At 40.9% G+C, this 15,416-nt stretch overlaps 1 long non-coding RNA gene across 4 annotated transcripts in view; it reads left to right on the top strand.

Annotated features, from left to right (window-relative positions):
- The window catches only part of LOC114442411 (uncharacterized), a 75,123-nt gene extending 66,940 nt beyond the window's left edge, over positions 1–8,183 (top strand). For 2 of the 4 annotated variants that reach the window (XR_003671344.1, XR_003671347.1), the window contains one exon: positions 7,217–8,183. This is a non-coding gene — a long non-coding RNA (uncharacterized LOC114442411). The remainder of the gene's footprint in view (positions 1–7,216) is intronic. The other 2 variants (XR_003671346.1, XR_003671345.1) reach the window with 2 other exon arrangements.
- Positions 8,184–15,416: the final 7,233 nt, after the last annotated feature.

The following is a 15,416-nucleotide window of genomic DNA, read 5'->3' as shown; positions in this document are numbered from 1 at the left end:
CCGAATGGAGCAGGTTAAGGCAGGACACAGCAGATAAGCTCCTGACGCACTTGAATGTAGGCCATATTTAGTTCTTGCCGGGTAGAAGAATTTCAGCCCTTTAGAGGATACAAACTTAGAATCCTCTAGGAACCTCATTTCTTCTTCTTCCAGCTAGAAATTGGCTCTTTTTAAAGCCATTGAAAGCAGGCTGTATTATAAACACACTGAAGAGGCTGAAGAGACTAGAAATTTCAAAATTGTTTACAGCAGGAATGTATTTACTTGAGTGGTTGATCAGTTGTGCTGCATTATATATTCACATCTTCCAAATGTGTCTTGGCTTGCTAGTATTTTTGTCATTTTTTACATGCCATGCGGTAGCTGGTTGCCATTGTCATCACGGCAGACTGGGAGCCGGGGAGAGGACGCCAGCACTGTGCCAGTTGGCTCAAGTAGTGAAAACACAAGGCAGACACAGCACAATTCTAATTTCCATCGTTCCAGACACGAAGGTCATTTTTTTTGGCGTTACTGCAGATTTTCGGTGTCCTGTGAGTCACCAGACAGATCCCACACACTGCGTATGGATCCACGGACATATATATATATATATATATATATACAGTAGACACTGCTTTTTTGTCAATTCAATTGAATACAAGCTTAGAGTGTTGATTTTTCTCTCAATATAAGCAAAGAAAAAGAAAAAGAAGATTGAGGTCGGGTTTTTTTATGCAAGGTTATGTAACACTGGGCCACACCAGTGATCAACAGGAATAGCACAAGTCTATTATTAGGATGTAGGCCACCACCAGAAATGGTGATTAGATAATTACAAATCTTGTGATATTTATATTTGTGATATTTATATTTTTTTCCACAGAATTATATAACACCACATATTCAGAAGGAAAGCATGTGGGTGGCTTAATTTAATAAGTTATCCTGAAATAAAAAATGACAAATGTGTCTTTCTCCCCTGACATGCTGCATCCACGAATAAAGCAATGCATGTACCTTAGGTTATTGTATAGCTTCATCAGTTTTCATGCAGCTCCTAAGCCTGTGAATGTATTCTCCTGGTGGTGCTTTGCTCAGTAGACAATAGTCCTGCAAATATCAGGGGCCAAGTCATTATCTTCTGCTCAGCAGGTGTAGACATTATTGGAGTGTTGAACTAATGATATGTAATGAGCTCTCTGTGACACATGTCTAGCCACCCTTACTATCATGGGGCCCATTAATAGATAACAGCATCATAATTAGCTTTGCTTGGAAGCCTGGACCCTGAGCTTATAAATATATCAAACAATATTTAAGTTGTTTTCAGTGCAGCGTGTGCAGTTTTACATCCTGTGCTGGGTGAATTTAGCTTTCTGCATCAACATGGCGACGCTAACAGCCCTTATATGGGCACAGTATACTGACAAGTGCCCTTTGGAAAGCGTGCACATGTACAGCTGTCTGTAAAACTAGCTTTTCTTAAAACAAACATTATTCCGTGACTAACAGAGGGATGAATCATTATTGTTAGTGTTTTCAGTGTGCTCAGTAAATTGAAAGCCCGGGACACAAATACATGGCTGTCTTAAAAATTTATATTGGAAATGGTTTTTTGATGTTGTACCCCACTGCAAACACTTTCAGCCGTCTGCAGGTCTCCTAGCAACAGCAAACAAAGGCAGGACCAATCTCAAGTTTCCCGTGGAGCGGCTAGTCCGGCGTGCTTTTGATCTTGACTGGGAAAATAGCTGAGTGGGCACTTCTTGCATTTGTCTTTCATTTACTCCGGCACCCACCACCCCCACCAAAATGTTCACTGAAACAGCCAAATCTTCATCTGTCCCCAGCAACCAATGCCCCTCTTTTGGATAATCAACCATTGCAAAAGGAAGTCATTGATGCACTGTTTGGTTAAAATGGGATGTTTGTTTTTTTTTTTTTTTTGCGTAGTTGTGTAGTTGCGACCAATTGCGGTTCTTTAGTGCAGGAAAATGAGAGTGCAAACCAAAATGGTGTTTTATGCCTCGTTTCCATTGTTTTTAAAGCAGCCCTGTAAAATGTATCAACAAAGTAAAAAAGCCCGGGTGAAGCAGCCACAAGTTTGCCAGCACACATTTGAGCTGATGTTGATTTTAAAAGTCACAGGGCTGACACAGAGGGATGCTATTTAAATTCTAGGCCGCACAGAGGAAAGAAATATTTAGAACTCATTTCAGAGTGTTGAATAATGCTTTCAAATGCACGTCCTAGGAATCAAAATATAAATAACTTCCTCATTCTATGCATAAACATGATAGGGAAACGCATCTTAGGGCTATTGAATGTTATCTTACTCTGCTCTGCTTTCATCCAGAACTGTGCAGACAGCTCAGCAGATTAAACAAATTGAAGTGTTACACACTGTTTTGGTGTAATTTACTGTAATTGATGTTTCTATCTAGTGCTGAGGCCTTCTAAAGCAATTGCTTGTGTTTGTAGGAAAGCATGCAGCCCAGTGGGGTGTATTGACTGAGGCTGTTGACTAATACTGCTGTATTGGCATGTTTTAATGCTCTCCCATTGTTTGACTAACAGACTCTTCTGTAAAGCTAAAGGCACACCTGGCACGCTGCAGAAGATGGAGATTAGAGCATGCCTGACTTTTTATTTTACTCTTGAGGCCAAAACTTAAAATAAAAAAGGTTTCTTTATGGGTGTAATAGTTCAACATGTTTGTCCACATCTGATTTCTACTGCCAGTTCCTCCCTCTTTTTATGTAAACTCTTCTATTGATGACCTCATCAATCACTGTGGGGACAAACACTTTTACATCCAGGTTATGTTAATCCGGTCTGTTGCTTCAAATCTACTTAAGAATTTGATTAGAATATCTGGATTGAATCATCCAACAGCATCCTGATGGTGCCACCTCTGGTTAGGGACTTGGCTATTCATATCAATATTGAAAACTATGATCAGTGACACTATAGAGAGGAGGAACGACTGCATCAACAGAAGCAAGAATTTAGTGAGAGAATTTACACTAAAGGTAAAGCAGGTGGCTGAGGAGGCAAATGTCCAACAAATGAACAAGAAACAGTCTAAAATAGAACCTGAAACATGTGAGTTATAGAAACAGAGTGAGACAGATGGAGCAGAAGAACCAAATGACACAAGTGACTAATTAGTTCACTGCGTTAACCTCTGTGTGTCCACTGTGTTATCAATTTCATCTGAAGAGCTGCCAGTCAAGACAAATTATGTAAAAAGTCACAAAGCATGACTTTGGCAACTTTGTGTCCTGGTAATATATAATTATTCAATGAGCTATGCGAATGCTTTCCTCCTGACTGGAGCAGCTCTTCAGTCAGTCACCTGATTTCCTGTAAGAAAGAATAGGCAGATATCATGTTCTGTTACCTTTAATAATCCGTCATCTGATCATGTCCAAAGTGTTTATTAGTGTTTAGTGCATATGACAATAAATGCTTAGAATCTTGAATCCTGTTTACATTGATTAATCTTCAAAAATAGTACACATGTGTTTCAGGTTAAGAGGAGGTGCACAAAGTGACTTCACAGTATGCTGCAGGAATTGGTGAAAGACGGCAAACGAGCGAACAGAAGAGTGATTATATAACTTTTGCTTCTGGTGGTATTATCAGTTTGTTATGTCATGACTCATATCGTTCTATAACTGCCAGCTGTGTTATTTTATGTCAGTTCCTTGTTAGAAGAAACAAAAAAAAATACAATCATGTAATTGTAATAAGTAAAATAATATTTACATAGCATGAGCATATAGTGTGTTAGATGCTGTAGGTTCATATGATTTTGTAATTGTAGAAAAATGTTTAATATGGAACATCTTAATAAAAGTACAACAGTTTTGTCTGACGTGGAACAAAAGTAACAGCTGTAAAAATATGCATCTATCCAAACATATATGACACAATTCATAAGAAACTCAGACACTGTTTGGATTGAAAGCTTGTGTACCTTTGAAGGTTCAGGAAAAACAAGTGAGCAGACGTAGAATCAAGATCATTTTAGTAAAACTGCCAAGGTTAAAAATAAAGATTTACACTCAGCACATCAACCGTAAGCGCTTCATATTTCATGGTGTTTACTGGCAGTTTGTTTCCCTCTTGTTATCCATACCTTTTCACAAAATGTCGCCTGTAATTTAGCAGATATTTTACTTTCCGGTAAAGGTTCATGTAAACACACAATTAATCCGAAGACTGAAAAAACATTTCACCTGACAGTGTTTTGTTTGCTGCATTCTCTGTCAGTGCTGTTTGTGTATTTTTCAGCAGTCTTTAGAGAGCAAGAAAACCTATATTTCATCTGTTATGGATGCTTGTTTGTGAGCTAGCTGGTTCCTATTTTGGTTTGTCAAAAGAAAGAAGCTGCAGAGGAGCACACTTTTCATATATTTCTATCCTTTTATAAAAAGCAACTAAGGTGTTTTATATGTAAGGATTGTGAGAGGTGGGGGGGAAAGTGTCCCACCTGTATCCACCTCTGGATACATGTTAGACACTGAAAAGGCATAATATATAATGTATACAGCCACATTGCTCAGCACCAGGCCTCCTGAAAGGACAAAAAAAAGAACAAAAACAAAAAGGTTGTGATCTACTGGAGGAAAAAAAAAGCTCACGTACGCAGACCGTTACCTTTCAAGCCGTCTTCTGACCTAGAAAGACCAGAATAAGGTTTACATCTCACCTTCAAGAACTCAGAACTAACTAAAATCTTCTGGGAGAGAAAATAAAAACATTTCTTCCTTCTCTCCCCCTCTTGCTCCCCCCAAAAGTCATTTGAACCCATTTTAGCATATTTATATATAGCACATTTTCTGATTCAGAATCCTGCGCAAAAAACACTGTTATGGCATCATCACATTACCCCTGACGAGAAATAAAGCATGTCTTCATGCTTGTCTACACCAAACCCCACACAGAGTCGTACCCTTCTGATAGCTGCATGTGCCATCTGACAACAATGTCGGGGTGAAGAATATATTAATATCCCCCTGATCCTTAAGCATGCACATTTACTGTCACCTTAATTTATCCGTTTATATGCTTACCAAATATAGTTGTAAGAGGTACTTGATCCTGGAACCAGCTCAATCATTAGCCTTAGCTTTCTCTCAAAGTAACATTTCAACATTTGCTCAATAAAATAAATTTGCAGATCTGCCAACTGGCTTCCTTAGGTTTGTATTTACAGTGGAATCCCTGTCAAGTCTGCCCTTTAGGTGGTTATGGAAATACAGACGTTTTTTTTGTGGAACTGGAACTGGTTAATTAGATAAGTTGAAGTTGTGGCTGCATAACAAAAACACGACTCCACTGTATTAAATGTGGCGCACACATAACACAACTCGACTCTACAAGCAGGGAATAAACACCAGACAAGAAAAATAGTTTCACAGGTGCCTTTTAATCCACCTGTACACTGTTGTTTTGTGTGTTTAAGTAACTTGAGATCAGAAAAGTGACACTATTGTGTCAGATTTAAAAGGCAACTTGAACTAAGTGTTTTTTTTTACAACCTCCTGCAGTTGTGAGAATAAGTGCAGGTAAAAATCTACTGGTAATAAAGAAGAGAGAAGTTTGTTGCAGACAGGAGAGGGTTAATTTGTGAAAATGTTCTATTTAATCCAAACCTTAAAAAGGAGTTTTCATCCTCAAACCTAACCAAACCTCCACTGAACATCAAAGTGGAAAGAGAGGCTGGACATCAGAGTTTGTCTTAAAGTCTGGAGTCTTTTTGCAGTTTGCTTGTTGTTCTTGTGGCTTTCTGCAGTGAAGTTAATACAATTCAGTGTTTAAGTTTGTTTGCTAAATCTTCCATCATACACGCAGACACCTTTATCTGACCTGTCACTGGCTGATTTTTATTGTAATTTCCTGTGAAATGCTAAAAAAAATATAAAAAAAACATCCCTCTCCCTTTATTTTAAAAACTTGACTTTTTGCAGGGGCCTTTGCAGGGGTTCATTTTCATCTATAAAAGTGGATGTTTCAGTGTCGACGTGGTTAAGAAGAAGAAAAAATATACATCTCTTAGCAGTATTGAGCTCTGAGTTTAACCCTTTAAATTAGTTTCTTCTTACACTTTAGATCACTTGATATAAACCTAGAACTTTTAAAAGCAAAAAATGCATCATAAGATCTATTGAAATTGAATCAGCGTTTTTTTTTGTAAATATTCATTTAACATATGAAATGTTGTCTTCCCACACTAAACACCCTCCAGTAATGCTGTTTATAATGCATTTTTCTGCTATGTAGGCGACACCTACACAGAAACAGGAACACTATATTTTTCCACATGTCACTGATGTCTGTACTATTTATAACCTCTGAATATATTTTCCTCACCTGTAGGGCAATACGTTTGACTTATTTCTCCATTTCTAAAGGCTTCCACTGGAGTCTCAGGGTATCTAAAGAACGCCTAAAGCTCTGAACGCCTATTTAGAGTCATGCAAAGACATGTTACACCATCTCAATCTGTCAGCCTATATGCTATGTACACTTGGAAGAAGTCTGTGTCTGTTTGTGCCATATAGAATTATCACCTCTTAACTATATGACATTTCTGGAGAGAAAAAAACAATCATGGCACAGACGGAGTGGGGGTGGGGTGGCATTTGTCAGTGCTCTCATTGGGGTTCAAAAGTAGAATGTAAAATGTCTGTCTTTGTCTAATCCAACACATTTTATTTTTGTAACTGAGAAATCTGTTCAGGGACCCCAACATTTTTTCCAACTGTCAGGGTGTCATTTGTCAGGAAAACAAAAAAAAATAGAAGTGAAACTGAATTCCCACCCCCAGTCCTTCTGTATATTGTGAGGTTATATAGCTGCTTCAAACACCCAAAGTGTGTGTGTGTTGTATGAGGCGTGCATGTAGACGCAGTGACCAGCCGCTTCAAGCTTGCATGCACGCTTCGTGGTCATCCGGCCGTACAGAAGCCACTTCGGCCGATCTCCTAACTACATCTTTGACACCGCACTGCCCTGTGGTTTCATCCTTCATCACAAGTTGAAGCCACTGGACAAGGGAGTGTTGTCCCTCGTGATTGAGATGTTAACCTTCAGGGCAGCCATCTTTGCTCTTTAATGTCTAATTTTTTTTCTTCTCTCCTTTCCCTCTCCTCCTCCTCCTCCTCCTCCTCCTGCTGCTTCTTCTTCTTCTTCTATTCCTTTTTCCCTGGCTTCTCTCTACCAGCAGCCTGCACAGTGAGGCCGTCAAGCCATTAGTGACTCCCAGCACTGATAATGAAGCACAGAGGTGGTCTGAGCCAGTGTGGTGCAGGAGCAGGAGCACAGAGGGAAGGTAGATTAGGATAATTACCTGGCCGTAGGGGCATAATGGGGAAAAGAAAAAAAAAACTTCACACTTCCTACAGGCCTGGATCAGTGAAGAAGCACAGTACAATCAGGTGCGACACCCTTTGCTCAAAAAGGAAAGAAAAATTAGTTTCAATCATATTTAATGATGGAAATTTGTGAATTTGTGACTTCTTATTCTGTGTTTTTGCAGGTGTTCTTTTCATCCTTCCCACGTACGCATGTGTTTATTTGTTGTGTATGTAGCTGCACTGTAAGGACAGACTAAATATCCACACTCACAGAGACTTTGAAGAGACTATGAGGTCAGGTTTTAAATTATGGTCTGAACCCACACCAGGCTTTTTTCTACCCACTCCTGTAAATCCATTTTTCACACAATGCATTTCAAATCAAAGCAGCGTCACCATAACATGCCTTAGGAAACATTAAGCCATAGTGCGTTACTTTCATGTATGATAGCATAGCCCCTGTATGCTTTGATGTGCTCACTTTTTTAATGCTTTATTAATAATAACACATTGGCTCCTTCTCACACTCAGCATCAGCTTTTGGTGCTCCTCTCTCTCTCTCCTCCTGAACTCCCTCTCTGCCTCCCTCTCTCTCTCTCTTTTTCTCTCTCTCTCTCTCTCTCCATGCCTCAGCTGCTTCATCCCTCCCCAGCCCCTGAGCCTTGTCTCAGGATTGGCCTGTTTGTGTTTGGGAGGGGGATTAGAGGGAATGACATGGGCCTTGAGATGAAGAGAGCGACAAAGACCTATCAGAGGGCAGAGAGTATGGAGCGCCGCGACGCCATTGGTTGCTGAGGAAATCAGACACGTCTTCATTTCTTCCAGCCATCCTCTCCGAGCTTTCATTTCCTCGCCTGGGGAGGGAAACATAGAGAGGGTGGTAGTGGTGGGGTGCGGGGTGGGATCAGGATTTGAGTTTGTGAGTGTGTGCACTTGTGTGTTTGCGTGCAGCAATAATAGAGGGATGAGCACGTAGAACCTGATAGCACCTCACCTCCTCCAAAGCTGGCTAAAATACAAAGCAGCCTGCGCCTCTTCAGAACATTATGAATGGGACGCCTGACTCATAGACATGCAAACCTACTTCTTGATTTCTCTCATTATTTCAAGTGTAGCACAGGATGTTTTACATTAACATTCCTAGCAAAAGCATCCTAAAACATGCAGTGGCTGTGCAGCATTTTCTTTCATGTGATGTTGTCAATTTACTGCAGCTCGCCACATTCATACGTGTACACATGCACACAAACATCTGCTGGTCTAATTGTCAGGGTTTGTGCATTTGTTTTTGATCCTTTTTGATGATTCTTTACTCTCATTTCTTGGTAAATTACTTTTCTTCTGCAGCAGTTATCATTCGACTGTAATTTGTCGTTTTATTGCTAGAATAATAAATATGTTGAACTACATCAGGTTTCTCTGTATTTCTTTCTAAATGTGCTCTAATAGCTATATTTCCAGACCTGTTTGTATTTCATTTGTCACACAGTGAGCTCACACCAGTTATTCAGTGTTATGCAACACAGATTTGACCGCATTCTGCAGTGGAAACCCGTCCTCAGGCATACAGTATGGAGACTGAGTTTGTTGTGTACCAGACTTGTCTCAGTTTTGGCCTGTCTGTCAGGATGCAGCCAGTTGACTCTTGCTGTCTGCACAGTGATAAGACTGGAAGCAATGTGGCCGGGCCCCAGCCAGCTCTCTCTCTCTCTGTCTCTGTCGCTCGCTCCCTCGCTTGCTCGCTGTCTCTCCTCTTCGCCCATAATAGATCAGTGTGGTCCGAAGGCCCTCTGGGGGCACCTGGCTCCCCTCCCTGCAATCTCTGGCTGCATCGATCACCGAGGCCGTCCCAGTGCAGAGATCAGGGGTCAGCTTCAAAGGCGTTCTGCCCACATCCCAGCATCCCTGCCACTTTCGGACGAAGGGTACGTTTTCTTTCCATTCCCTCCACCATTCTGTTGCAAACAGGTTAAGGACATGCAGTCGGTTCAGCTCCTCCCTGTGATCTGCTTCAGCCTCATCCCTGGCTGCCCACATGCGGAGAGAGGGTGAGAGATCAGTCCCACCCAAACACCACACAATCACACCACCATTTGATGTGAGAATCTTTTGATTTAATTGTGGCCTCAGGATGCATATCGCTAAGGAGATTTGGTAATTTTTGGTCAGCATTGCATGTTGTTTTTTTGTGACGAGCAGGTGCAGAATGAATCTCAATCACTCTTACAAAAAATATCTCCAGACATATAATTAATGTCAAACACTTTAATGACATTATTTGTACATCATTCCCACATTTTTACAAATGAATGAAGGTAATGACTTGTTTATAATAGATCATTACATGGAGTGAACTTTTTGGCTCTCACTTGAAACATGTTTCATTATTAACTGATTAACAGATCTGCATTGGTATGAATAACTCTCTCTCTCTTTCCCCGTTGGTCAAGGAACAAATGGCAGGGCTATCGAACACACACATTTTTATCTCCATCAGGGCTGTCTGACAATTAGCTCCAAGAATACATATTAATCAATCGAGATTTTTGAATCCGCTTCTTAAGCCCAGCCATTTTTTTTTACCCCCCTCCAATACATTAGCAGATCGCAGTATGTCCGCTACTCTTGTGAACAGGGATGAGAAGGAGAAAGAGGGAGAGGAAATAAAGGTCTGATGAGTTTGGCAAAGGGAGGATGGAGGCTGAGACAGATGGCATGAAGTCTGCAGCACTCTGGCGTGGCTCGCCTGGTGCTAAAATCCTCCTCTCTCACATTCCAACAAATCCTACCAGGAGGCTGGGGAGTCTGTCACACCACTCCAAGGATCCACAAGGCTCTCTTTACCCCCACCACCCCCTCCCGTCCCCACCTCACCCACACCGTTGCCCCCTCCCTCCCACTGCAGCCAAGCCTCTGACCACTCTCTTATTAGAGTTCTGCTGTTTTAACAGACCTGCTAAGATAAGACAACAAGGAAAGGCCATCTAACAGCTGAAAAAGGGTGGCTTTACTGTCATTCCGGTGTAAAAATCATATTCAATAAACAATCCATGTACTGTATATCAGAGGGGAAAAGACGTAAGAAGCTTTCTGATTAGTTTCACCACAGCCTGCGGTAGCCACAGGAACTATCTCAGTTCCAGCATACACCGCCCAGACCCGTATTCCAAGGCTTCCTGTGGGTCTTACAATCCAAAGTGGACAGTAAGTGTGACTGTGATTACACACACACACACACTGCACAAACACAACAACTGGATCACAGGCTCCACACGTCATCTTCATCTCCAAATACTGTACTATTGGATAGCCTTTGAAATCCTGAAGCATGCTTTCTTTTCCTGCCTCAAAGAGGTTCATCAAATAAGAACAATCTAATTTATTTTACACTCTGCTCTCTCTCCATGTCTCTATCCTCGCTGTCTTTCTGCCTGCCTTCTGTTTGTTCTAATGAATGACTTCTGAGACAAAGTGCTGCTGTGAGGGGGGTCACAGAGGGCCTCCGAATCACATTAATGTTAATGATAATAAAAAGAACAATCTGTGCTAAACCTCTTGGATGTTTTCTTTTCAGTCCCCATATGGAATCGATGTTTTATCTTCTGCTATTGTTTTGAATATAGTCACGTTTGAAAGTCTATGCAATTGAAATGCACATTTAACATAGTTTTGTTTTTTGTTTTTTTTTTTAAAAAAAGCATTAAAAAAACAGAGGAATACTCTGATAAAAGGTATACAGTGGTACGCCATCTGGGTTACAAAGTACACCACCAAGCACAACATCAGGCATGTCTTAGCTACATGGAGCAGCATGAGGAAATATTTGCCCTACGGTGACATTTTAAGTGCACAATGAATGGTAAAAAACACTCAAATTGCAAACGCTACTTCTAAAAATTGACAAAAGGTGATGCAGGAGTCTGGATCTGTTGATGTGACTTTAACTTCTTACAGACAAAAGATTATTCTCTCAGCTTTTTGGTCCAACTGTATTCAACATAGTTTAAAGTTAAAGTGACAACAAGCACACATATTTCACATCCGTAAAAAGAAAAAACTTAGAGAAAAAGTTTAGCAAAAACACGAAAACATTTCAGCTTTTTTTTCTTTTTTTTTTAGCAGTGACACAGGTCATCACATCAGAGGCTGCTCTGTGCTTGCTGGGGTTGTTTACATGGATGTGACATTCACGAGCAGATCATTTGTGACTTTTCCCTCCCATCACCACAGAGACAGAGTTAGCTGGCTGTCCTTCCTGGATGCGTGGCAGGGCAGCGCGGTGTCCCAAGGCTCGTTGGCACTGCAGCTGTCACCCACAGGATGGGAAAGTGGCAGGGTCGATGGCTCCGCGGCGAGGCTTCTGGCAGCATCCCTCCCTTCCTGGCCTGGTGAAAGGGCAGAGATAGGGAGCCCAGTCACTCGGCGCATTGATTGAGGGCCAGCCCTCCATTAGACACCGTCAGAGCTAAAGGTCAGCTAAGGCCAACGGATGGGTCCTGCGTGCGCATCTTATGGAGTGACTCATTCTCCCATCCAGGGAGTAAGTCCTTGCCACTTTGGTGTGTGCTGCCCCCTGCTACCAGTGGCCACATGAAGACGGCCATACCTCTTAGAATAACTGACCCCTCCCCAACGGCTTTATTCAACCCACTCGCTCACATTTGCCTTCGTTCGGTTTGATGTCGGCCACATTATGCATTATTGTTGCTTTTAGAGATATTGCAATCTCCCGCCAAATTAAAAGCGCCTTCCTTCTAATTTTCCCCAACATAAATTGCTTAATAAATGAGCAGGCCCTGATTTGCACTGATGATCACACAGCAACACAATTGCATCAAATTGCTCACCCAGAGATGGTGCACCACATCATGCTCATCACTGAGTGGCAACTACTGCCTGGTGTGGTTTACATTAATGCAGCCAGGCTGTGAAAAGGGGATAATTGTGGTGCTAAATGCTGCAGTGGCTGACAGGATCCATTTCTTGACTTGTCAAGGGCGGCAGTGATAGAGTGGGTCATACACACAGAAGCAGATGATGTTATTTGCACCAACATGCATGCACACATGTGAGCACACGAACACACACAGACAAAATCAGTCACACTCCACATAGAGATGATTGTCTCCTGCTTCTGTCAGGTTGTGTGTGTTTTTTTTCTGTAGCCACACAGACCTCATCCTGGGAAATTGAGCAATTTCTGATTGAAAATAGTGCCGGTAATTAGAGCACTCACTATTTGTAACCACTTGGCATTGCATTAGTATGCAAAGCTGGTTGCCAGCTTATCTGGGGGAAAACGTTTGTTTCCTTAATTGCCCTCTTAGGACAAAAGTGAACGGGGTGGGTGGGGAGGGAAGAGAGTAAAATGTTAACGTGCTGCAGTAAGAATGGAGCCTGGTGTGTTGAGGGGAAGTGACTCCCTGAACACAAGGGTTAAACTCCACTAATAGGCTCCGTACAACACACATGGGCACACACACACACACATACACACAGTGGAGCACAGGAGGACTCACACACCCACATATGGGCACACGTTTTACACTGGCACATGGAAGCACAGGGACAAGTATGAGGAGTCCACACATTCCAGGACATAATTAATTGAAAGTGTAAAAGTAGACATGTAAATATAGCTACTCTCCACACTAATGAATAAAACGACCCTGCCTTTAAATGAAGGATCCATGAGGATGTGAAGCAGGAGGTGGCCTTGTGTCCAGAGTCTGGTGATATTGTTCATCATTTCTTTAATGTGCCTTTATTTTAAATGTTTTTTTTTCTCTCCTGGCACTTTTCATGCACGGAGGCAGAGGTCATCCAATATTTTTGCTAAAAAAAAATCATAGATCCTAATATTTATATTATTTCCCAAACACAAATGTTTTTTTATTTATAATGAAAAAATGTGATTCATAATGTTCCTATTTTTGCACCAGTGGCTCCAGAGACATTGTACTTTGAAGTAGTTGCTGAGATACAGTGATTTCCCCTGGTTATTGGACAAGAGGACCAGACAGTGAGATGGTCTCTATTCCACAAAACACACAGGAGATGCTGTATAATTAAAAAAAAAAAAAAAACAGAACTTGATACCAAAAAAAACAGGGAGCAGATTTACTTTTAATGACCATATGTGCACAAATAAAAACAGTTTTCAGGACACTGTAATGCTGCTCCACTTCCTGAAAATATATATATAAATATAAAAGCAATTTTACTTTAAAATCCTGTTTCTCCATTTTTAAAAAAACAAACTTGGACACAGCTTTCTGCTGATGATGCAGCCTTTAAAGGTGGTCCGTGTACTCTGTAAGATTTACTGAAAAAACAAACAAATGAAATAAGTGAAATCTGTGTAGTGTTCCTCTTTGAAGAGGTTATCTCTACATGTTGAAGCTCTTCTCTCCAAGTCTAATCCTCTTACTCACAAACACACACAAAAGCAGTGAGATCATATCATATTTCATATCATATTAAGCTGAATCAAAAAGGCTTCTAAAGTCTAATACAAACAGTATTTTTTAAAAAAACACTGATGCACAAATCAAAAAGCCTGAAAGCTGTTATGATGCTAAACGTTTGTTTCATCATAATTATGACGAGTGTATCTGAGGAAGCGGAGTTTCTCTGAATCCACACATGACAGAGCTGCCGTTCAGTGAGGACGATTTATAGAAATGATTGTTGCTATTGATCAGTGATCATCACACAGTCCAGAATATATAACACTGCTGTTTCCTTTAATAGTCCCGTTTTATCACGAACCAAAACTCTTCTTTTTTTTCTGTCTTTTTCTTTGACTTAGTTTTGCTTCCTCGCTGCCACAGGTGGATGAATAATGACGCAAACCTCGCCGGCTGTGTGGCCCACAGGCCTCCTGATGTTATTGAACTTTATTTATTTTTTATTTATATTATTTTGTTTTATTTTATTTTTATGAAAAAAATCCAAGTTTCAAATATTTTTTCCAATCAGCTTTATTTTAGCCACTGAAATGATAAAAGCGCCATGATGTTGGATTCAGGTCAGTTCATATTTAATTGGCGTCCGATTAAATAAGTTTTCCTCTTTCGTCTCAGACATCTGTTGCACTTCATATCTTGACTGCGGGCACAAAAAAAGTCAAGTTTTTGTTTGTTTTTTTTTCTTTGTTTGTTTTTAAAAAAAGGAATGAACCAGCTTGAAAGTCATATAAAACAACCATGTTTCTCTGTGGCTTCACAAAAATAAAAGCACAGTATATCTGAGACAGACAAACGTCAGAGTAAAACGCGACCTGACGCACCTGACAGGTGTCGTGGACGCGCAAAGCCATCAATCTTTCAGTTCTGATGGAGCTGATGTCATGTCATAAGATAGATAGTCTTAAATTTGACTTAATTGTTTCTAATTTACATGTTTTAATGTTTTAAAGCCGCCCAACACATTTCCTGACAGATGTCCACAGCCAGCCGTGCTGGGTCCATGTACTGAGAGGTGTTGGTCTGTCTGTGAGTGTCGGGCTTCATTTGCTGACTTACAGACACAACAGGATGTTTTCTATTCGTTTTTGTTCGTCATAATGGAGGCTCCGACTGAATCCAGCGTTTTATCCATTTCACTAAACAACGCACCGATGATTGTGGTTTGCTTCAAAGGAGAACCCCCCCCCCTCCTTTTTTTAGATCACCTCTGGAAGGAGGTTTGGGAACATAAGACTTCCTTGAAGTTGTGAGGGTCCAAACTGGCTTTTAGCAGAGCTGAATCAGATTCCGTGTGTACACACTACGTCTAACAAAAGCAGGGGCTAATCCACCTAATTTACACAATGCACAGGGCCCTGTTTACATGGGATATACCCACAGAGGGCCCCAGGTCCGTCCTCTCTGCGTCACGGACGGACAGAGGTGCTGGTCATTTTTATCCCTCTCTCTCATCTAACTTAAAATAAAATGAATGATTATCAGTGTAATTTACCACAAAACAGCAAATAATCTGACGCTGATTATTATTTTTTTTATTAATGCATCGTCCTCAGAGATCAGGCATCGTCCCCCACACATCAGGTTATCTAAATTTAAT

Source organism: Parambassis ranga, chromosome 10, assembly GCF_900634625.1.
Source record: "Parambassis ranga chromosome 10, fParRan2.1, whole genome shotgun sequence".
Taxonomy (NCBI): Eukaryota; Metazoa; Chordata; class Actinopteri; family Ambassidae; genus Parambassis; species Parambassis ranga.
Note: the sequence above shows the minus strand (reverse complement) of the source record. Positions and strands in the feature narration are given on the sequence as shown.